The sequence below is a fragment of the Mya arenaria genome, chromosome 9 (genome assembly GCF_026914265.1).
Source record: "Mya arenaria isolate MELC-2E11 chromosome 9, ASM2691426v1".
NCBI lineage: Eukaryota > Metazoa > Mollusca > Bivalvia > Myida > Myidae > Mya > Mya arenaria.
In genome coordinates, this window is record NC_069130.1 from 66,554,253 (window position 1) to 66,581,080 (window position 26,828).

The 26,828-nt window shown below is 31.6% G+C and overlaps 1 long non-coding RNA gene across 1 annotated transcript; it reads right to left on the reverse strand.

Annotated features, from left to right (window-relative positions):
- Positions 1–978: 978 nt before the first annotated feature.
- On the reverse strand, positions 979–26,399 carry LOC128203020 (uncharacterized). The gene is made up of 3 exons (XR_008255841.1): positions 26,020–26,399; positions 25,585–25,802; positions 979–3,090 (listed from the first exon to the last, which is right to left on the reverse strand). It is a non-coding gene; the product is annotated as an uncharacterized LOC128203020 (long non-coding RNA).
- Positions 26,400–26,828: the final 429 nt, after the last annotated feature.

Sequence of the window (26,828 nt, forward strand, 5' to 3'; positions counted from 1 at the left end):
ATACTTAACGTTATTAAGGCGTTGCTCTTTATACTATAAAGTCCTATTTTCGATTATTTTATCACTTCTATTCCTTTTGTTATTGTGTTGTTAATTGCTACAATAAAACTATTGATTTTTTCACTGAATGTTGTCGTATTGCAAGTTATACCTGCCCAATAAAAATATTTAAACATGATGACTTTTGGTTTTGAAATAAATACGAAAAAAGTGTAAGTAACAGATTTTGATATGCTTTTTATGTTTAAAAATAGCTTTTTTTCCTCGAATTATGTGTTGATATTTCCTTTTTTTGTTGAAACCTTTCGCAAATGTTTAGGTTCTGAAAAAAGGCTTTCTTTTGCATATTATGTACGACTTATCATCTTAACTCGATTAGTTTGTGGCCGTGTTTCACAATGTTCGAGCTACAATTAAAACCTTCGTTCTTCCATTATATGAGTTTGTTTTGTACACGATAAATTAATTCATTACACACGAGTCAACTATAGGTCTTGCCTTAGCCACAAGCATTGCGAAAACAAAACGACATTGGCCATTTGTCATCGAATGATTTGATGTTACAAACTATGTCTGTCAAATAGAACTTACTATACACGTATTTACTAATAGTCTTTTGTTTTGTGATATGTATTCACATTTACGACGTTTCGATAAAGATATCTATAATTGAATCTTAAGTTGTTACATACTGTGTATGCTAGTTATCTGATCAAGCATGTGCTATTTTTTATTTTTGAACAAGACACGAAATTTAATCCATGTTCTATCATTACTGTGCAATTGTTGGGACTATTTACAAACTGTTGCGCTCTGAAACACAGAAATGTGTTAGGTTTTATCAAACTGTGTGGTATTACTCTCTGTCTTCTCAATTATCTAACTACAAGTATGTTCAATTTGTGTACTGACCAAATACGATAAAATAAAAGACATAGACTTTTTCTGACTTTATTATATATATTTTTTTCACGTTTTCCGCTTTGCAATTTAGTTATTATTTTCATCATTTTGTTTTGGTTGAAGCGCAATTTGTTGCAAGTTTCTCTGAAAACCCTTACAGTGACTACAAACCCATGAAAATCAAATGATATGGAAAGGGAAAAAATATGTATATAAACTGACGTTCGAAAGTCTATAGGACTTTATTAAAGTATTATTGTTACAAATAGGCATTTGTTTTAAGGCTGTCCGAAAGTTCAACCATTATGTAATTGATTTAATAGATTCTTAAAAATGGTTATATTAATGCACATATAGACAGTCACAAATAACTCATTGCAATAAGTAATCTGGTTGTTGCAATAAATACATTATTCTTTGTTAATTAAACGTACAGGAAAACAATATCAAATATTATTCACTATATAAACTATTGATAGCAATAACAACGTAAATAAATAATTTCATGTGGTATTGTCAAGTGATATACCATTTTAAAGGTTTGGTCATTACAAACTCAAATATGCATATCTTTTAAAAATCCATCATAGTTTGACAGAATTATGGCTTTTTTTAATTTTACATTTTTATATTTTTTTTCTGCCAAATAGGTCAAATTCACAACCTCTGAATTTAAATGAAATAAGAAATGTAAACAAAATGTTTTCTTTATTTTCTATAAATTTAATACAAATTTCTAAAAATCAGAGTTAAAATAATGTTTTAAGCAGAATATTTCACGATAATTATTTTTGTTATTTTTAGGAAATTTTAAATATGCCGCATATTTTGAAGCATGAGCTAACAATAAAGTAAAAGTTACAGAACATTTATTTTCTTACATTCACTGATGAACATTTGCATTTTCACAATGAATAGTATTATAAATAGGAAGGTTTAAGGCAAACAAAAAATTAGTTGCTATTGTAACCATTCAATAAAAATAAAAAATGCTAAGAAACATCATTTTATATTAAACAGGAAAATTCTGTAAGTATATCTTGGATTGATTTTCCTGACAATTGTTAAAAACCACTAAGCAATTCTTAACAATTAAATATAAGAATGACATTGTCATCAAATTTTAAGGGTAAATAAATTTAAGACAACATTGACAGTTTCCCTAGAACACTAGACTCTGGCTACCATGGTAACTGTTTAAAAATTTACTCATTTTCTGAATTGACATGGTAACTATCAACACGAATACATACTACTAATTGTTTAGAAACAAACAACAGGAAACAAATTTAATACGCTTGAGTGTTTAATTATTGGAATCAAAACGTGCATATATTAAGAAACAAAATGTGCGTTCATGTATTTGTAACCATTTATAGCATGTGAAATTTACACATAAAAGACAACATTTAATATGGAAACATATTCACTCTATAATAAATCAAAATGCAGGAACGGTTAATGTTAATTTAAAAGAACATTTACTTCTAACTGTCAGAAGATTAATCCTCTTTGCGCTAAACTGTACCTCAATATTGCAGAATTTAGAAAAAAAATCTCTGAGACACTTCGTAGTATGACTGCTGCATGGTACAACCACCGTCGAATTCTGAAGAATTTTAATTGTCAAATTACACCAAGTTGATTTAGTAAGGCTCCATGTTGGAATTTTTTGGCCTTTTTTCTTAAACCTAAAGATATAACAAAGGAATGTTTTGATTTCAATACACATGTATACAAAAGCAACTACATGAATTCAGTGCATATGGCAATATACATGTAAAAATGTAAACATACAGTGTAAAAAGGTTTTAACACAATTAGTTAAGGGAATACATCATGTTTTCACATATGATCATAATACGGTTAACATACATACAGAGATAAGTAGGGATTTTCTAATTCAAAACTTCATTCTGTTCAACTTTTTTGTCCACTTTTTGTATGTCAAATTACTTTTATGATATCTATAATTTATCTTTTCTTTCCAACTAATTCCTCATAAAGGACCATATTATATTTTTGATAGAAAAAAAATATACAATTTGAACATACAAGTAGGTTACTGTATCTGCATAAGTCAGGTGAGAGTAAAACTGAAAGTAAAACTCAGCTTTGCAATCCTTTCCATCTCTCTGAGTGGCTGAATTTGAATGACATGAATGTATGATATGGCTTTATATCTCACTGAAAGGAAGAAAAGATCAAATAAAAAGAAGGGAAAAATACCGATAAATAACAAAACTCACCATGCATGAATTTACAGACTTACTAAATTGTTAAAATATATACTCACAAGATTTTGTTGAATAAGTTACAACAGCCAATAAAATATGAAGTTTCAAATAATTTCAAACACAACATTGAGTTGAAAAAAAAATGGCAGCAGAGTTGAAAAGAAATGACAGCAATTGAACTGATATCATAACAGAAATTCCAATCAATTTGAAAAGAGTAATGATGTTTGAAAAGTTGAATAATATTTACAGAGAGTGATTGTAGAATGAAAGCATGCTGAACATAAAAATGTTTCCTGAAAGTAATATGTTAAATCATTGATGTGTTGAGATTTGAATTTGTCCCATCATTATCAAAGTATTAGTTACTTAGTGATCAATTTTGAATTATATCCAATTTCAATTGGAAGGCATCCAATTAACTGTTTCGAAGATTAAAAAAAATGATTACTTTCTTAGTTTTAAATGTGAAATGCCTATATATAAGGCAGCCTGAATTATTTTATTAACCCTCTTAATTGATATAACCAATAAAACACTTAATGGAAACTTGGCGTTGTAATTTGTTTAAGAGAGGTTTGGTTGTCGAGCTCTTTTAAATTAATAAAAATGGATTTGTCGGGCAATCCCATTGACAGAAGCATGCGCATAAACACTGTAGAACTTCAGCTTGACATATTCTTAATTAGTTATTTGGAATGGCTTTAATAAAAATCAAAAATGAATAAATCTCCATAAAGTCATTAGTTTATTTTTGAGCAGTTCAAGCACAAGTCCTGGCATTGGGAGCATTGGAGGAGGCATGGAGCTGAACAAATTAACTATAACTTAAAAGATTTTTATCTACGTTTTAGAATGGAACACATAAAAATAACTGTCAAATTTCCATTTAGTCATTAATTAGTATTTAAGCATTCAAGCACACATCTTGTCTAGCATTAAAAATATTTGCGCAGTCACCTGATTGTTGTATTAAAATTGTAATATGATAAAGTTCACTTTTCATCATAATATGCCTTACTATTTTTTGAAATTGAAGCAGAAACTTGTTTTAAAACTGAAAGTGACCAGATAGATAAAGAACCCGGTCTGTTGATTTCTTTAAAAACGATCACAATATCCAATTTGAAAATATAAACAATTGCAATTGACTTATGTACCTGAGTTATAAAACATTAGACCAAATTGCATGCACAAGAATTGACAACACGTAAGAAAAAGCTATCTAAACTTAATAAAACAATGATATGCATAAACCTACCTCAATCTTTACTCAAAATAATTTACTATTTACACAAGAATTACTTCTTTGGTTTAATTCGGATGCTCTCGGCTTGTAAGTTTGCATGCCTTATGAGTCATAAAATTGTTCTTACTTTTGGCCACTCTCAGAAACGATGAGTTTATAAATAGCCGTTGCGGGAAAATGCGATAGATTACTGAATCAATTGGATGTTTTCACTTTGTAGATAAAATGATTGAATTTTCAGAATTTCGATGATGCATTTGTGTTCTCTTTCGATTTTGACCTGTAAATCAGCATGTTTGAACCCGAGATTTAGTTTAAAAAAAAATAAAAACCGAAACACTACATAATAGTTCATAAAAGTTATACCCACCGATGCAGGAGACGTCAATGTATGCTTGTAAAGTCATTGACAATCAAAACGTTTCTTAAAATAGCCGAAAACGGAAGTATAAAATTTCAGTCAAAATGTCCCAAGACCGTCAGGAACCGGCAAATTAAAATAAAAATGCTTGTAAAACTTAAACCCATTTTATATTGACTCGCAGAATGAAATGATTATTTTGGTACCGTTTTCAGCAGTTAGTATAAATGTTTGCGGGAGTTATATCCATTGGAGTGAGGGATCGTATTAACATTGTGCAGTATGAAAGCGTAAAATACAAGGTCATGCTGTTATTGCTACTTATTAAGTAAACTATATTGCACTAATAAATTACACATAACCACTATACTTATTTATAATCTCACTTATCAGTACCTGCCCATACGACTATAACCATCGTTTATTTTATCTCTCGAGAACTATTAGTTGTCCCTCCATTTCTACTTTCTTTTCCATAGTATCAAATTATATCCAATTTAAATAATGACATTTATTTAAAATAAATCCTTGCTTTTTGTAAATGTATTTGTAGTAATTTCTTACTTTCCATCTGGTCAAGTACCGCAATTGTTTGATGTGTTCGTATCAGTGTTATTCAAAGTTAATACCGACACTTCATTTTACAACAAAAATGAAATATGAGAACCTAAACAGCCTCTGACATATGCAATGTATGCTTTAATAGCCATGTACATGTTCCAAAAGCATTTTTACTATTATGAACATAGTAAGAGAAACAAAAAATATCATATTGTACTAATATTTGCTTAAAGTATCAAATTGCACGTAATTCAAGCTCTTTCTTTGATATTGAATTTATGCCACATAGCTTCCGTCACCTATGCATCGTAATAAATGATCGTTAACATTAGTACTTAGGAATACCTCTTTTGGTGATGAATATGCGCCATATATAACAAAATGGTTTGTGGTGAAACATAATTAATTTAATGTTATCAATAGTGTTTTTGGTGAACTAAGTCTGATGTAAAGATGTCACAATTTTGATTTTGCCTCTTCAATGTCACTATACATGATGTGAAATCAAACTTCTGAAACAAGATCAGATTTTTCATACTATTACTCATTATGGTCCCCTTTATTATTTATCCATTATTATATCAAAAGTAAGTATTTAATATTCATGGATATAATCAGGTACTGTTGCTAGGCGTTACAAAGAGAGAAGTTCCGGAAGATCTGCCTACAAAAGAAAGAAACCCAGCAACTGGTACTCGCCGGTCCAAAAAAACAGCGATCGGAGAGTACAGCTGAAAAGTTCTAGCGAAACAGAAAGAATAGGTGACAGTATGCTATTTGTACTTGAATAGTTATAATTCATAATCTTTTTGCTTCTTTCAACAAAAATGACTTTGTTTTGTGTTTAGGGTTCTTTATAATATAGGTCAAATAGAGTCCGAATTTGCGATCGAAATATGACCATGGTAGCATTATTATAGTCAGCCAGTCGCCTATTTAATTTGCAATTTTGTACGTGTTATATTGTTAAAATCTTTAGAAACAAGTGAGCAAACTGACAAAGCCGCAACTTCAGGCAGCAATTACGAGGCCAATCGAAACGGAGCCAGTGCGTGTGCTGCTTGTTTTAGCAGCCCCGGGCAATCAACCTGGAGATGGTGCCCACGAGACCAAGAAAAGGATTAAACTCCACGCTGGTATGTGTGCGACAACTGCCGGGACATGACAACAAAAAGAGAAAGAGTTTTTGGGAAGTTTGTCTTTCTTATACTGCTTTAAAATCTTTTCGAAACTAAAATTCAACATGTATCTAAGACACTAGTGTAACTAAACGTTAAGTAAAGTAGTTATAGATCAACAATTTTATTAAATGTCATGTGTCATTAGAAAATAATTGTACATTATTTAATACTGCTGGTCAGTTCTTGAGATTTTTACTGAGAAATGGATACCTGATAACTCATTTTCTATTGATTACTGCTAACGTAGTCTTGTGAAGTTTCAAAAAACCGCATTCTGAGTATCATCATAATGCTTTAAATAGCTTAACATGCATGTAGTCACACACAGATAGAACAAATTGAATTGTTGGACGATATGAAATATGGGCAGTTTTCTTGTATTAAACAGTTGTAAAATATTTTAAATGCTGGCACAGTTTGTCTCTATACCAAGTAATTAAAAATACTGATACTATTGTTAAGGTGAGTACTGAGTATTGCTGAGTACTTGCTTGAAAATTTGTACTGAAGTAAGAATGCTGTAAATTAGCTCATCCCTGAATATTTCTTATTTAAAATCTTAGCCTAAGTATCTTCGATTAATGCCAGTGGCTTATGATATACCTTTCCTCTTAAAGGACTTTGACCTCCTTGTTTTGAACAAGGGGGTTCTAGCCCTAACCCGTTTGATGAGGCAAGATATCTTCGTGTTTACTGAAGGGGAGGACCTGCGATGATCCAACCACCATCAGGCTCACAGATAATTTGTATTGTTGACGCATGGTTATTTTGGGGCTGGTGACAAGAGAGAATTCCCTCATGTGGTGCATGGAGAATCCGGGAAACTTTCCCTGATCCATATGGACAAAGCACTGGCTTTGTGCCAGGTCGGGTTCCGTCGATGAACACAACTACTGCATAAACTATCAAGGATCTCTAATCATTTTTAAAATGTTAAAGTAAAATGATATTAAAACATAATGATCATGTCATGTTTATGTATATTATTGTATATGACTTGTTTTCCAAATACGAATTTGAACTGTCCTTGATTGCTAAAATGTCATTAACTGATCATCCTTATTTCGATTTGTATGCCAGAAATCCTGTATTTTATGTATATTCATGTTATTGTGAATATTTTCTTTTCTGCGCAAAAGCTGTTTTAAATGATACTTAAGTGATATGTCGGTTTGCATACAACTTGCACATGTTTAAACTGTGCCTGATACCTTTGTCAGCCTTGTTTAGAAACAATCAAATGGACTTATGGCAGGCCTTTTTTTGATGCTGCCCATTACTTAAGGCCAAAAAAAACCCCTGTTTTTCCGATAACCCGACCGACCTTATTTTTTTCCTCGCCGACCCTATTTTTTTAAGGCATAAATGTTAAAAGTTCAAAACTATATATATCGTCATTATGTTCGTTGTTTCTCTGTCCCGGATCCTATGCGATCCGGAGAATAAACTTTCATTCCTGATATGTATGACAGAGACGCTTTGTCAACAGCAAAACAAAATGGCGGTGTGAATACTGTCTGTGGAATGTCCGCATTTTTCGGGCATATATGCTTAAGATCTTTTCTCAACAGCATTGAACTTTTTAGCGGAGGTCGGCGAACATTTCACCCTGTCCAATATCTTATAATAGGCAAACGCTTGTTCTCGGTCCATACGCGTTATTTATCACAGAAGACACATTTTGCTGCCGTTATCTTGAAAGTTTCGGATATTGTTCGCGGTGTTATTTATCCATGTCCGAAATACACTAACTTCTTTCTAACGATTAGGCTTTGCGTGTATCATGCAGGCTAACTGCCAGGTTTCAATACACATTTCATTAATCGTTACCATAATTTATCCGCAATTATCAATTTCTATTTATTTCGCCTAATTTAAGTCCCATCAACTGAAATTCAAACAAACAACTGCGAAAGTTAACTTATTAACACATGTTTTGGAATGAGTCGGCTGTAGATCAAACAGTACTATTTGTGACGCCTGAGCACGAGTGGTGATTAGATGAAAGGCGCGCGGAAATGGTTTGTATTTAAATCGGTCAGTCGGATACTGTTTTATCTCATTTTACTTCCAAGAGTTCGTCTATACTGGTTAGAAAATGCCATTCGATCGAAAAAGAATCAGTAATAATCAATAACCGAGACCTTTCAAGTCATGACCGAAATGTTTGAATTCACTATTAATATGAATGAACCTTTGATTGTACGAAAATAACATATGTAAAATAAATCCATAACCGCGTTACCTTGTTCGATTATTAACCTCGCTCACAGTTAAGAAGAAAATCGGCGACTTTCTTCAAGCAAATTAACAAATTAGGTTGATAATTGACTGTTTGGCTTGAACATTATCACAGTTTTGGAGTAAGTGAAGCGCTGGACTTGCTTTAAATATCGACCAAGTCTTAGAAACGAATCTATACAAAAACACCAGATTTTTCCCAAAAAGAAAAACAACAGGTAAATAACTGAAACAAAACCATGAAGATCCCACAATTTTTATATTTCGAAAGTAAATATCAACAGATGAATTATGTGGCTTCTGTAAATTTGTAGACAAAACTTTTCTTGAAAACACTAGTCAATTTGCTACACCATAAAAGACCAAACCACAGCACTGTACTGAAATGGTCATAAAATGTTTTTTAAGGGTAACACCCCTAAAATTATAAGGCAGGTAAGGTAGAAATTTTATTGAAAAAAACAACAACAACATTTACTTTATGTTAAGATCATTTTTTTTGCAAACAACACCATTTCATGCAAGAGTCACTTATAAAATGCTGTTGTTATGGAGGTATTTTATGTTTTGAAGACATTGAAGTATAAACTCTGATCATTTTCATGTTAAGTAATAATCTATTTTAAAAACTCTTCAATCGGTCGAACACATAATTATGTAAGTAGATTAAGTGAACCCGAGTAACTGTTTGCTAAATAATCCGAAACACTCTTGATAACGATAGAGTTCACTTGTTCACCGCCAACTCTTCTATAAATGTAATTTGCATGGTTTACATTTAATAAAGAAGAAAGACATCTTGTCAAGTACTCTTGATAGCAATCAATTAAAATATGTATCATTGTTGACCCCTCTGTAACTTGAAACTATATGGCATATATGAACTATCAAAGTAAAAGCTTGAATAACGTGAAAATTGATATTTCTAGCACAAAATTATACAAAATGATCTGTTTGCTTCTCTCACTATGCTTATATCAATTGAAACACGTTTAGAACATATATGACGATTAAAGCATGAATCTTATTAGTTAGACCCTGGTTGTCATTAATCAAATATGTGTTAAATGATATATATTGGTATGCAATTTAAATTACACTGATACTGACACATAAAACCATAACGGCACTTGACCATGACATTTTTAGTAAATGATATAAATACGTTTACATAAATCAAGGATTTATTTAAAAAAAAAAAGATATTTATAATTGAATGATAATTCAATACTATACAAATAGAGATGGAAACGGAGAGAAACGCAATAGTTGTTTGCGCAAGTACGATCAAATTTGCTTAGAAAGTATAGTGATGATTTATTATTTTTTACTGCAATAAAGTTTTCTTCATTAGGTCATCCATAGGATACAATTTGGTATTGTTTTTCTGTTCTTTTAATCAACGGTGTAGAATGTCATCAATACAATAAAAAGGTTACTTATCAAAATGTCGTCACCGTCTGTGCAGAAGCTGATTAATGGCAGTGGTGTTTGATAACTTTGTCGTACCATCTATGACCGACGTCCAACATATTCTGTTAAAGGAATACCGGTTGCCTTATCCTTCATTTCCCGCAATAAGATTTTTTATGATGCTAGTGGTTTCGATATGATTGGGTAATTTCTGGCATAAAAAATGTCTTTATATTTCAACAATCCTCATATACCTCGTTTGTTTGTATCACATACCAAGGACAATCAGTGTTTGCAAAAAGTAAATTTACAATATCTCTATCATATTTCGTTAAAAAGTAATTGTTATGAAAATCATACACAAGGTACTTATTGAATTCAAGAATAGCCATACAAACATAGTAGGACGATTATATCGTAACAGTTCTTTTATTGTGTTTAATGCGAATAGATTCTTTAGCTGTCGCGAACAACGCGAAATACCAGACTTTTATTTTAATATGAGTTGGTTAAATATACAATACTTTTGAGATTGATTCTTATGTTATACAGATGTTATATGGTTATCATATGTTTAAACTTTAATTTGTATTATCTTAAGCTTTTTACAATATTACAGTAACATCGTTTGAGTATAACATTTTTTATTTGCACCGTTGACCTTGTAACTAATCGCTATGAGTCTACCGGTGTTTTTCACACACACGAATTCGTATTACCCACAATACTCGTGCCCTTCATGTTAGTTTTGGCGTTAAATAATAGTATAAAAGGACTTTGTTAGGCGTTTAGAAAAGAGTTAGAATTAAAAAGAGTTCAAAGTCAATTAGAAGGAGTTAAATAAAAAGAATTTTAAAAGGATTATAACATCGGACTATCAACTATAAATTGGATATATGACAAACTGTTAGATTATAATATTTAGAAAGTGTTAACATGCGGAAATAAATTAATTACTTACTATACACTATTTAGGACTAAGGACATTTACTGTAAATTGTTATTGGAATTAAAATAGTTAAAACTGTTTAAATAAAGAAAGAAACAATGAACAATTGTGTTTGTGGTCTTTCAAAAAAATAAAACATAAAATCAAATGTGGCTAAAATAAAAACACTGCCACGTTTGCAAAACATTTTAAAAAATGTTTCCTTCTTTGCAAGTACTTTTTACGGATATTTTCTATCGTTTTGGTTTTTCGAAATACAGTGATATTAATCAATTTAAAGAAATATATTGGAAATGCATTCAAACGTATTGAAATCAATGTATTAGGCTAGTCATAGCTTTGCATCAAATTGTTATACCATGAGTACATTTGTCTTTATCACAGATTGATAGGATTAGTTTTGTTGTTTATCGCTTGTTAAATTAAAATTACTTTTAAAGTCTGCGAAGTAAGGTAATAAGTTATAATATAATTATAAATATAATTATAACTTAATGATATATTTTTAAACTAACTTTTCAGGTGATATAGGATAATCTAATGTATTTTCTGTTGTCATTTTAGGTCGGCAATTTTTAAATTTCTTCTTTGGCAATTATTGTAAGGCAAATCACAATTATGTCCAGACATGGTTATTCGTAATCCATACCAATCCCGAAGAAAGATTTGCTACTTGTTGTTTTTATTTTTTCTGATACTTTTAACACAAACATCTTTCAGTAAGATAAAGAAAAACGATTGCATTATCGTATGAAGTGAACACAATTATCAGTTACTTCCCCTTTCATATAGTATACCATTAGTCCTCCATAACAACAGGTTAGTGTTTAATTCATAGAAATCAATGGCCTTATTGTTCATCTTGTGTCAATGTTTGTTCTTCCTTGAATTTCAGAAAAAAAACAAGTTAATAGCATTGAAATTTGGTAGCGTGCGAATATAAATGCAATGCTAGAACTCCGGAATGGATCAAGAGGGAAGCAATTTCAGCACACATTAATTTTTCCAAAACACTTCAAGCAGTTCCATTAGACGTTGAATGAACAGTCAGTTAAAGATATTATGATGAAATTTAACATGTAGGATCCGGCAAGGAGTAAGTATACACATTAGTAACTACACTTATAAGACTTGATCAGTCAAGCCACACACTAGTAGGGTCTTCTCAGGTCTAATTCACAGTTTGCAAAGACAAGGCTTTATTTGTTATCAAGAAAGGTTCAGGACAAATATTGACGTTATAGAAATAATTCAGAAAATGAAGACGTTTTTTGTGTAGTTGCATTTTGAAACAAAAAAAATAAACGTGCCTAAATACACTAAAATGCTTATAGATTTCGAAGTATCTTCATTTTATAAACAGAACGCTGTTGTTACTTGTCAATGTGCCGATTAATTCTTAATTTGTGACATCCGCATCACGATATACCGGTAAATTTATTTCTCAGAACCCCTTATTATTAGTCACAATTTTTGGAATGGCATTGACAAATGTATTAAGTGTTTATTCTATTAATGTTTTAGATGACTTTAACTTAACAACTGAGATATTTTGAGCACATGTTACACGAGGTATTGAGGTCGTTCCATCAATTATAAAATTCTTAATTACATTAGACCAAAACTGGTAGAAAATAGACCATCATCCTCGTCGCGTACAGGGTATTCAGACGGGCTTAAACACGATTGGCAGTTACATTACAGAGTTTGCTTTTTTGTTATTTCAGCATGAAAAATAAAATTGCCCTTTTTGCTCAAAGTATTAAATGTTCTTTCTTTTAAAATGTCTTGTATTTTAAACTTTTTTGTTGATCAAATGAAATGTTAAGCTTAAAACTCGAATTTTCTCATTTAAGTACAATCTTTGTGGGCTAAAGCGATACTTTTTAAAATAATGAGTGGCATTTTCCTACTCAACGTGAGCTCTGCAATAATGTCTTTTCAAGCCAAGTTACTGCATGATGTTCATTAAAGAATTTTGGTAGGTCACAACAGATACTGACATAACAGTTTTTTTTATAAAATGCATACACTATGTAAATATACGTTGTATAAGATTCCGCTTATCTTGTAAGTGATTCTCGAGTGTTGGGAAAATCTTAATCGATCACTGATTTCTTTTTTTGTGATCTCAGATATTTGATTGTGTCGGTTTTTGAACATGTTAAGTTTTATACAGTGTTTTACAATGCAATAAATAAAATTTGCAACCTCTCGTGTGTATTGTAGAGAAAATAACTCTAAATGATAAGTGAGAAATTGGTGAAAAATGGAGGGGAAGCCATAATTTATTCTTATAAATCTGGTTCGTCATGCAGATGAAACTAAATTATTAAGCAAAAACCAAGAAAATAAAATTTAGCACTGACAAAGTATTTAATTTCAAATACATATTCATGTAACAACAATTAGTAAACATGCACACTTTATATGTTGTTCGGCTGTATGTTTAAATATTTATACGCAAAAATACAGAAACAATATAGCTTAAAAGCAAGGCTTGTTGGTGGATATTTCAGATAAGTGTAAAAAGGAAATACAGTTAAATCCAACCATAGCTGTAAGACATATTTTAAATCATCAGATAAAAAACAATTATCGAAACATGTTATTAGAGTTCTATTAATGTGAAGCTCTAACTCAGAAGCTAGAATCAACAAAATCAATGTATATATATCAAGGTACAAGTGTTTTACCAAGTTCAGGGGGGTACACGTATTCCGAATCTGCAAGGGTTTAAGTGAGGTTTTGAAGCTTGATATGCAAGATGGCGGCGAAACCATGACGAAATAGGATTTTTGGAACCTGTTTTCGCCTGGTAAGTGGTATGAAGTATATATTTCAAAAATATCATGACGCGCATTCGGCTCTACAATTACTATGCCTCACTCGGCTTTTTATTTCATGCGTTTAGGTTACGGAATAAAAAAAGTTATTGAAGGAAAACCTTCGGCCAGTCTGTTGTTTACAAATGTGGGAAGCGAGAATTTGATACTTTTTATGACGTTTAAGTTCCAAAAACACATATTTTTGCAATGGTTTCTGCTTTAACATTATTTAAATGTGGTATTTTAATTCCATGACAATTCCTTTGCTGTACAAGAGCCTTCATGGTAATTTTTGTTTGGTTTAACCACCTAAATGTGTGCTGAAAATAGTTCAACCACCTTTTAACTTATACACTGAAAGACACTTTTATAAATGAAAAAAAGTGTGTGACAAATTAAACTTGTGACAAACGTTCCATAATATTATGACAAACTTTCCATTATATTAAACTATCACGTGTTGAATACTTTCTATAAAAATATTTTTAAAGCGATTTATTTGTCTTTTATTTAAAACTGTCTAATTTTCTTTTTCTTACATTATAAGTACTTACAACCAACTGATAAAAATAGAAATTAAAACAACCTACATGTATAACAAACTCAGACCATTACAGTTGATGGCTATTTTATATTTGCTATTTCATAATGGTCACATCAGAAGAACCAGTAATCAAATGAAAATATTGTTTACTATTAACACTCGAATTAACGTCATGCTTCTATTGATAGGGCCAACGATATGCCGAGATACAAAAAGATATCATCTCTGAGTTTAAACCGCTCTTGAAAACGGAAAACGGACAAGCCCTGTACCAGGCAATTCAAGAAATTTAGAGTTACCGTCACACCTCGAAAGAGTTTCAGTTTCAACCAAACAAAAGCGCGAACGTCTTAAATACGATATACAGTGGGGCACACTTTTTCTTTAGTTGATGATCTGCATAGTTTCAAATTGTTATCATAATCTATCGGACATTTTTTAATTCTTTCTTACGATTAAGACCATATTCTTTCTACCGATTATTGATATCAGCACATACCAACAGAAGAGTTATAGAGGGCAAGGTTAATATCAATAGCTGTACACTTTAGACCAAACCAATTTGTTTTGTTCCTAGAGTCAAACTGACAAAGGAGAGCATGCATGTATAAAACGTTTGTTTTGTATACAACACGTGATAGGATGATATAATTGAAAGTTTGTCATAATATTATGGAACGTTTGTCACAAGTTTAATTTGTCACACACTTTTTTTATTTATAAAAGTGTCTTTCAGTGCATATGTTAAAAGGTGGTTGAACTATTTTCAGCACACATTTAGGTTCTTAAACCAAAAAAAAATACCATGAAGGCTCTTGTACAGCAAAGGAATTGTCATGAAATTAAGATACCACATTTTAATAATGTTAAAGCAGAAACCATTGCAAAAATATGTGTTTTTGGAACTTAAACGTCATAAAAAGTATCAAATTCTCGCTTCCCACATTTGTAAACAACAGACTGGCCGAAGGTTTTCCTTCAATAACTTTTTTATTCCGTAACCTAAACGGATGAAATAAAAAGCCGAGTGAGGCATAGTAATTGTAGAGCCGAATGCGCGTCATGATATGTTTGAAATATATACTTTATACCACTTACCAAGCGAAATCAGGTTCCAAAAATCCTATTTCGTCATGGTTTCGCCGCCATCTTGCATATCAAACTCTAAAACCTCACTTAAACCCTTGCAGATTGGAATACGTGTACCCCCCTGAATTTATATATTGAAGCATCTGATAGTTGGTTACCGATTAAGTATAAATCAATAACCATGTTTTAATTGTACTACGTATTTAATAAGATTGACCGACACGTAATAATCTTATAATATAGTTGAAAATAATTAATTTGTGAATGTCAGCTAACAGAGTTCAGGCTAATTCGGTCGAGTATTACAACAAATAAAAACAATTGTTTAATACCATATAAGAATTCACTTGTCAAGTATGATTCCCTAGAATTTACACATACAATGAACTATAAACGAACACAAGAAAACAAATGCTAATTTATATAATACAATTGCCGAATAAGATCAATAAATAAATCTAGCAATACGTCAATTTGGAACAAAATAGTGTTTCAGCTTTGTTCAAGATAATTATCCTGCAATGCATGTGTTTTTATGATAAAGGATTATCGTCATTCAAAGTATTTTATAATTCGAAATACTTGTTCAAACAACAAAAAAAAAACACGTATTCGATTTACATATATTATAACTTGCTTTGGCTTTAAATATTTGAATGATGAAAAACATGATCAAATAGCAGTACATACACTGACAATGTAAACAATGTTGATCGACCTTTTGAAGGACGGCAAACAAAGGCGTGCTATAGTTTAACTTGTTCCCGTGTTTTGGGCAAGAAAGAAAATTTTGATTTTTCTTTGCTTTTTGTCCTTTTATATTGTGAATATTAGTTATTTCTGTTCTTGCAATTCAAATACCAGATAAATAATAAGTCGGAATAACCAATGATACTCCATTTAAGCATAGACAATATTTGTCCGAGATACTAGTTTTGAGTATACCAACGATGATTCAATTAACTCGTACAAATAGGAAAAAAATAAAAGACCATACTCAGTTGTTTAAGTTCATTTTAAACGTATTGGCACTGCAACGGAAGCCGCGTTGGAGTTTATTCAAACAATATCTAAACGTTTTGGATCCAATAATTGCCACCCGCCGTCTACTGAAGTAAACCCAAGTATCCGATGAATTAAAAAAAAATGCAAAGCTATTACAAAAAAATCACAGAACAATATGAATAATAAGCTTAATTTGGGATGGTAGAAATCATAATATATTCTTTTAAAAAGCTACTGCTCATGTATAAATTTCTATACATAAAGAAGCATAATATTTCTGCTATATCTAAATAGAAATCTAAACTGAATAATCCAAATATATGAACTATACACAATAATAAAATTCAAATTTTTCATAACGTATTTTCATATTCAGCACCAAACCCTATAATTTTTATGTGACGAGCTATACATTTCTATATTATAGGGTTTAACGCTGAATTCAAATATCCAAAAAAATATATACATATATATATATATATATGCAAAACCTTTTCAAATAAAACAAAACACGCCAGTTCTTCGAATTGAAGTCTTAAACAAATCCACCGTTGTGCGAACCATGTAGTTTAAGAAAAGACACGTATAATATTCTTCTTCCTGCTTGGGAAGCCAGAAAACACGAAAAACACTCAGACACTCATGAGTCAATGCTGAATTAAGACATTGTGCAAGGAAAGTGGATGACTCATACCATAATTTATCATACAAAGGTGGTTTATGTTTGTGGCGGATAACAAAACACTGTGAGCAGAAAACATTTTTATAATTAAAGTTGAGAGCGATGTGAAATAAAATTAACAAACACACCAAATTTCATAAATAATGTGCCTAAACGACCAAGACACATGATTATAAAACGCGCAAACGATGGAGAGGATCTACCACAAGTTGAGGAGAGTGATTTCGAATAAATGAAAAAAAAACACAATACATGTGTGTTATAGGATATCTATAGATCAAAAACTACGGACAAACGGCACTCATTTCAATGTAAATATGTGATGGGTTTCTTTTAAATAGACAGTAACAGTTCATAACTGTTTAAATGTTTATCCGTATCATTTTTTTGAATTACGTTATTTTGCAGGGTATAGTTCGCAAAATGACGGCCTTTGTTCACTCTTTACACAACTATTTCAAAATGACATTCCGAAATATTTATGAAGAAAATTATTCATTTACACATATCATAAAAAATATTCTACAAAACCCTTGGGGTGAAAAAAAGATTTAGATGTCTACCATATAAGTTTCTCGATCATATTTCATTGTATATAATCATTTATATTTCATAATTGATTGGATTGACAAATGTTACAAGTTTTTCACGAAAATTGTGTTGGTTGCTTACAAAGCACTTTACTATAAAAGTGGTTTCGAACCTTGGACATAGGCTGACCTAAATAAAGGGATAGATTGACACTTAGAACGGGAGAATATATTCAGATCTCTAACACTTGCAACCTTATGAAATCCAGTTACTGTTTTATCAAAGGGAATTTTAATATCGTTAATCTGTGTGGATTACAAGCCACAAACATTTTGGTCATAAAATCTTTCAGTCCATAATGACAATGATTTTAATTGACCAACATGGTTATTTGATTGCTCGCAACACTGACCAATACAACTTTTGTTTAGTCCATTATTATGTTACAACTAGGATATTTGTATATTGTTTTATATTATGATTGTGTATTTAGTTTGTTTTGCTGCAGTATAACACTTCAAGTTTGATTAAAGCATAAGACAGAACAATTGCTAAAAGTACGATTTGTGTCCCGATATGTGAGCTAAAGACAACATTATCGATCCCATATTACCATAAGTTTTAAAGAACAGAAAATCCATATTGAATATGGTAGGATAGTTTTAAAACAATTTGGAATCAAACCTCAAATATGTATACACACAATATCAATCGTCGACTATATAAATTGGATTTCAAAACAAAATGTTCGGTTGTATCATTTTAGTACAATACATGTGTCTTAAACAACCGATAACTGATACTATATATAAATAGTTGTTAATAAATGCATCTTCGCCTCGTAGGTATGTATTTATAATTTACGGATTTAGTAGGTGGCCCGATATTGGGTATACGGGGCAAAGGAAATATATCGGGTGAGAGAAAATCTCGAATCAAAATATAGTTTTCGGCTCCCCTAAATCCCATAGCATGGTCATATCTTGCCCCGTTACCTATAACATGCTTCAATGACGTTGCGTCATTCATGTTGGAGGCACAATTGCATACAATATGATTGGATTACTGATGCATTAAAGGCATTGATCATCAAATGCCATTTACACTTCATTTTACTCGGAACCTAAACCCCCAAAAAGCTTTTATCATATTGTTTGCAATATTTGGTTGCAAACTAATGACACATCAATTAAACATACACATACTTACTTGCAGCCCCGCTCACAGGAAAGTAGTATTTTAATTATTAAAGACTAAAAGATAAGGACGGTTGTATAACCAATACTATCACGATTGTTATATGTATACTTTCAGGGCAGAGTGACGTGAAAGCCATGGTTCCTATTACTCATCTTTGTAATAGAACACGGACAATTGTTCATGACGTCAGACGGTTTGACGTCATTTTTCCTATGACTGTTCATTTTTGTCAAATTCTTTCTTGAGAACAACATGGTGTATATTTACAAACCGCGAACCGCCATGACAAATATACATCAAATGAAAATGGGACACATGAAGTAAAAGGTTACCAGTTTCAGTTGTTGTTCACTAAGTCGTAGTTCGTTCCATGCATCACCCTTGCATCGGTGAAACTAGTGCGAATGATATCATTTCAGTAAACACAGTATGATAATTGTCGTTCTTGTTAAGAATGACGGAAAAAAAATAATTCAGGCACCATTGAAACGATAACAATGATGAATACAGATAATGTAAAACAAACAGATGATTACTCTTAACATTATATAACATACAAAGGTATTCTAGGTGTGCTGTGGATAACAGAACTCTGTGTACGAACAACATTTATAGTTTAAATAGACTGATACGTGCTATGGAATTTACTACATACCAACTGTGATTGTGCCTAATGACCAAATAACACATGTATAAAAAACGGAACAAATAGACAGGATGTGTCACATGTTGCGGAGAGTGATTTTGGATCAAAGATTTTTTTTATTTATCACAACAATTAAATTAGCCAAACGTCATCTATTTGAATGTTTAAATTTGATGTGTGTATCGGAAAAATGATTTATAACTATTTAAATGTGCTTCCGTTTTTCAATTCATTCATGATTATTTTGAACAAATAAATCGTAAATGATTGCCTTTGTTATTTTTTTATTAATTTACAGACATCTTAAACGTTATCATTTAAATTGACATTTAGATTGAAAAAAATATCTAACCTATCTATTTTTTAGATATTTCTTTGTATACTTCGTTAAGAAAAAGTTGTTGAATACTTACTATGCACGTCAATTGAAAATTTGTTTTAAACATGGAAAACGCTGAAATATTAGAGATATAATTTGTACAACACAAGGGCAAGGATTATGAAGCGGAAGCGGTTGACGGCTTATTTCCTACAAAAAGCTAGAAGAGTAAGATATTAATATTTTAGTGAATTTCCTTGCACAATGATGGTATTTGATGCTATAATAGGATTGTTTGTTTCTCGACTATAGACGAAGAGAGTTCTATTTTGTTTGTTAAACGATTTAATCTTAGAACTATTGTCGCTGCATCCAATAAAATCACGATTTGCTTTATTTATGCTTTACTATTCATCTATATACAGCTCAAAGTGACATGAAAACCATGGTTCCTATTCGTCATCATTATAAACGTGCATAGGCATTATTCAAACGTAACTGTGCGTTATGTTTATTTTCCGACATTTGCGTTTGGCATCGTTGTTTGTTCTTTCCCATAAACAGCATGGTGAATATATACAAACCACCAACCGTCATACAATATCCAACTTCAATGAAAGAAAGGAGATATCGGCTGACTTCAAAATGATACTACTTATACAATTCGTATTGATAAAATGATGGTGAAATCTACGACGCATTTCTTCTCCAAGACAAAGCGTAGGGTGTATGCTCAGCAATGAAATATTCAAATGTGATTCAATGACAAATAAAAAAATTCAAAGTTAAAAAAAAGAATTAAAAAACGTTTTAATAAAATCACCGAAATTGTTAAACCAAAGTTCCCTGCATCTGGCAAGAATGAATGAACAATGATCATTGTATACATACCATATAAACATAACTGTATGCATCTGATTAAAATAACTGCACACGTTTTGTCAATAGAAAACTCGTTAAAGACAGTTTATTCCCTGTGAAATAAGTGCGAAAAGCTAGCATTGCTGATTATCCTCGGCTATACGTAACGGTTTCCAGAAACAAAAGTAAAGTGATTAGTGCTCACCGATTTGTAACGCAGCAAACAAATCCCTTGCAAGGTGAATAGACACGCACATCTACGTTTGAAATCAAGTAGGGATCATTCTTTTCAATACCTGAAAATATAAGTTGGTAGAAATGTGATTCATCTTCATACACGTATCCGGTATGATCGTGTTTTCGTTGTTTCTCTATGCGTTAATAATTTTACCATAGCGGTAATCAGAAAGGGGGATCTGACCGTGCATTAAGTAGCCTGCTGAAGAATAACAATAATATATCAACATAAACACGATACTCATTCAACGGTAAGGTAAACATAATTGTTCAAAACAGTCACTATTCTCAACCATTGATTAGAACTAATGAGCCTATGTAACAAAACACTGTGATTTCATTGCATTTCGAAACGAACAATAATAAAAATAATTACATTTCTACATGGTTTTTTTCTAGGAGGTATGTTTTTTGTTGTGCTGTGTTATCAGTTTAAGTGATTTAACATAAATAAAGTGTCCCAAATTTAACTTATCATTCAAGTAATCATTTGTGTTGCTCCTTTGTCTTTAGATACATATTTTGTGGCTTTTATATATTTTAAGGATATATTTTCTCATTTTACGCGCTTCATTAAAGACCTTTGTAATCGAATTGTAGTATTTACATATTGTGTATGCCAAATATCTTGAAAAAAACAATACATGTTTACTTTTTGATTTAACTTAAATCCCGAGAAAAAAACCTCATTTTCCAAACATTGTGTGATTGTTTTCCATTTTGTTCGTACCGGTATAACGACCACCGTTAAGTTGTTTTTATTTTACTCACTATGTGAGGCGAATCAACATCCTACACATTTGCTTAATGTTCAAATAGATGTAGATACAAGAAATAAAATGTGCTATTTCATAATTTTTACTTGATGACTTTCATTTGTTTACATTATTAATCATGAATTTAAGGTAGTTGTTTAGGAAGAAAAAGGATAATGCATAAATATTATATGATGTTGAGTATAAGAATTCAATATCAAACATCTGTTAAAGAGGTCAATGATTCAAGTCGTTTCCGAAGAGTTGCCTCTCTGATACGGACAAACAGCTTTAGATTGTATGAGATAATAATACTCACGGACTAAATTTGAATGAGTCTGTACTACATCTTGGTTTACTGTCTGCTTCAGAGATATTACTGTCTGTGAAAACTAAGATTGGGATTCCTCAGACTGAGTCGGCATTACAGGACATCGTCTTGAAAGGGCGTCAGCTTCAATGTTCAACTCACCTGAACAGTAATTAATCTTGAAATAATAGTTTGCCAGATTTGCAACCCATCGCTTACCACAAGCATTGAGATTTGCGGTGGTTGAACATAGGTCAGCGGAATGTTACCACAACCTTTTCAAAACTATCATATGCCTGATAAAGATCAGAACCTAAGCGACTTGATGAAGTGTCTGTGTGGACCAAGAAAGGCTTACTGTAGTCCTCATATGCCAAGACTAGAACACAGAACATCTTTTCAACGACATTATCGAGCGCTGTTTGTTAAGCAGCTTCCCAGCTGAAGACGGGCTTCCTCGACTTCTGCCAAAGGTTCAAACTAGGAGATTGTTCAACGGTCGAACTATTGATGCAAAATTTTCAATAGACCAGAGAAAACTTCGTACCTCCTTAATGGTCTTTGGGATTGGTCAGTTCCTTACAGCTTTTGTTTTGGAAGAGTCCGCATGGCAGAAGTTGGTCACTTCCTTCTGCGGAAATTCACACTTTGATGCCTTCAGCTTGAGGTTACAGGACTTCAACTGGTGAAAGACTGCTTCAAGTCGCTCGAGGTTCAGATCAAAAGAGGAGGCAAATACGACTACATCATCAAGATATGTCAAGCATTCCTTGAGGTTCATCGCACCCATGGAAACAATCACTGGAAGGTTGCTGGTGCATTGCAAAGCGGAAAGGCATAATATTGACTTCAAAGAATCCCACATTTCCGACCTGGAAGGCTGTTTCCTCCTTGTCAGCATCTACCATTACAACCTGTCAGTAACCTACTTTAAGTACAACTTTGTTAAATATTTAGTGACTGCGAGAAAACGCAGAGTGGAGTTTATACGAGGGAGGTGATATGCATGTGTTTTCGAGAAATAAGTTTCCGATAGTCAATACAGAAGCGAATCCTTCTATCCTTCTTCCGTACAAATACGATGTTGGGGCTGAATGGACTGTTGGATGGTCTGCTCCCATAGAAAGCATTTCCTAAAGGTGCTCCCGAACTCAATTTAAAGCGTATAACTAAAACACGTCTGACCACAATTCATTTAACATATCATAAATTTACACTTTCTTACACGTTGATTTAAGTTCTTTCGGGGCTTGCTGACATAATACAAATAATAAGAAGATAAACAATTATCCTTAAGCATGTATGATATTATTTTCATGCGATGACCCACGACCCGAACATATCCGATGATGTTGCGTTCATCGGATGATAATCGCAATCGCCGGAAGGCAATTCATTAAACAAGTGGAAGTTAAGGTGTAAATTTGGTCTGTTAAGCAAGTTTCTTAAGTCATTTTAGTATGTGTTTTCTGTGCTTAATAAGATTAACATTATTTATGTAAACAATAAGCGCTTTCAAATGATAGCAAAATCATATGGCATATATCCAAATTTCACAAGTGGTAAGCTTTGATCTTGACGTAGACAAATTCACATCTTTTTATTTAAACTTCTATTTTGATATTATCCAATTCACAAACAATTACCTATTATCTGACGTTATCGTTTTTTTGTACGATTCATATATGTTTGCTCTTAAATATGTCCCTTTAGTTTATAATCAAATCTTCTAATTTACCTTATTATCATTCATGAACTATCTTATGATAGACATACTAATATTGTTAACACAAAAATAAAAAATACCCTCTTCGAATTATATTTCGGTTTTGTAATTATATTCACGTTTCTGTGTGCTGCTATAAATAATTGATCTGTCATCGACTGTCATGTTTCGTGTTTCTACGCAACTTGTGTGTGTTATACTATACAACTTATGTGTTAAATTTTAATCCTGATACGAAATATATTGAAGTTTGCTGACAACTTTCAACATTGTTCGCACAACAATCAAGACCTTTGTTGTTTTGTCTTTCAAACTTGAGGCTTCACACACTGTTAGCGCCAAATAATTTTTAAATGCTATCATAAATATAATTTTGTGGTATGTTTTGATTTTTGTATTTTTTTCCACCCTTACTGTTGCTATAAAGACTTTTTTGTCGTTCTCTTCATCGATTTTTCACATTGTGTTCACCAGATTAAAAATAGATGTTAACCTTTGGGACATTTATCCATGTTTGCTACAATTTTTGAGCTTTACAGTTTTCTTCAACCGCATATTGTTTTACTTAGTTCTTGACTAAATACTTTAGTTAATATTTTGTACCTTTTTGATTTGTTTCGGAGTTGTCATTTTAAAATTAACATCTTTGATGTTTTATCATCGAATCTTAAGGGTTAACACATTGATTGATCAATTTATTTACTGCAAATGTATGAAATGATCGTCTTGACCTCGATACAAAAACAAATCTTACTTTGTAACATTTGTTATAATTGTCACACTTATCGGGCCGCAAGGGCTCCCCTTACCCCTAAATTTAACCCTTAAAAGGTTGTTAACTTAAAATACCTGCTTGGACAGGAAATCGTAAAATAATTTATGCCTTGTTATTTTAGTTGGTGCTTTTAAAAAACATGGTGTATGCCAATTTAACTTACAACACACGTGATGACTTATGTTTTTGAATTGGAAACACAACTTATCATGTTTTCCGAAATTCGTTGAAATTCGTTCTTTTACAAACGATTTGAGGCAAATATATATTCCTACCATGCTTTAAAAATTAATACTGACATATAAACGAAGTTTTGTAGAATTTTAACTCTGATTGCTCAATAAACTAATTTAAAGAGTTTTAATTTTTATATTTCCATAGACGGCAAATATCAGATTTATGTGACATAAAAATGGTATATATAGTTAGCCGGCACATCTGAAACCCTACAATATTTATGCGACAAACCACAGAAACAAATACCTTAAATAACGTGAATACTATTAACAGACGTCTGCGTGTCGGTATCTTTTACTGTAAAATACCTCTTCTTTCAGACACAAAGTCTCCAAAACAAACTCTGGTATTTCGGGATTTTAAGAGTCCTGAGCGCAAATCATACTCGATAGCGCCACCACATCTTTACAGCACTGTTGTCAGAGTAACAGCACCACCACTTTTTATACGTGCTTATTTCCCTTAAGAGTGAATATGTTCTGGTGTAAGAACTACAAATAAAAAGTTTATGTCCTGGCCTCAAAATATTTTACGGCGTTTATATGTCCCGATGGATAGTTAAAATTCAGGCATGTATCAAATTACACGTGTTTAAATGCACCACAGTTTGGACAATATTAAAACGAAATCGTAGCAAATCTATAATAATAAAATGACCATACACGGAATTATATTCTTCGAATTTAGAATTATGTCCATTAAATAAAAAAAAATAAGATAAATAAAATTATAAGATATACTCACGTGTGTACAAAACACAAAAGCCAGAGCTGCACCGTGGGAGTATTTCCAGCTCATTTAATTTGCACCACCGATAATATGAAGACGTATGAGCTTGCGTTTAGTAGGCGTGTATGTCGGTTTGCAAACTATTCATGACAAATTAACTGGTTACACACGTTTTAATATTTAGTCTTGACCTTTCAGTGAATGTAAGTGAACAAACAGGACTTTCTTTTTAACTGAAACCAAAAGAGAATACAAATGCCAAATAGAACTATGTCATCAAAATATATCACGTCAGTATATAGTTGCATCTCAATAAAATGAAAACTAGTTCATAAAATATCGGATACAGAGTGGTTGAAAATAACCAATTTCAAAACACACATATGTTCTAGATTACTCCAATCAAACACGTATTATAAAAAATGGACATCTATTCCAAATCAAACTTACCTAATACCTCCATAACCGAATATATGCTACGTCCATTTCATATTCCGAAAACTATTGCACTTTTGTCCATTTTTACTTTATACTTGTCTTTATTAAGTTATTTGCTAATTATTTATAGCAATTATAAAAAAGATATTCATGGTTTTTGTTTATGAATAAGCGACAATAACTTAAAACGCACTATTGTCAAAAGCCATTAGATTAGATATGTTAGTATTGGTGTCTTCAAAACCAATCTATCTATGAACAAATATTCAAACAATGAAAACAAATGAACAAATATTTATTTAATTGTAGTATATATGCTTTACTCTTGCAGCATACTTGTAAAGAATTTAATTAAATATAAACATAGTAAGAGAAACACACATTTTATTGTTTAAACATGTGTATAAAGTATCAAATTTTCGTAATTTAGGCACTTTCTTTTATATTAAAAATATGTCATATAGTTTCAAGTTTCAGAAGGGTTGACGATGAACTAGTTTTATTTTGATCGCTATAAAGCGGATTTTGTATGAGTTGGAACAGATATTCGGGCTCAAATCATCCATTTACAGAAGGTGTCTTCAACTGAGTTGAGTACTAGGAGTTGATACAAACAATATTATAATTTCTTGACTTTATACTTTGATGTATTCAAGTTAAATTTAGTGACATTTTAATACTGCTAGTGATTGTGCTTAGATTGTTCCTGCTGCAATAAAACACTTTATTATTATTAAAATTTGTGTGGTTTTACAAGCTGCATTTTCTATTTTAAATGTTTTAATCAGTGGAAACGTTTTTTGTTGATTTCAATTCCAATA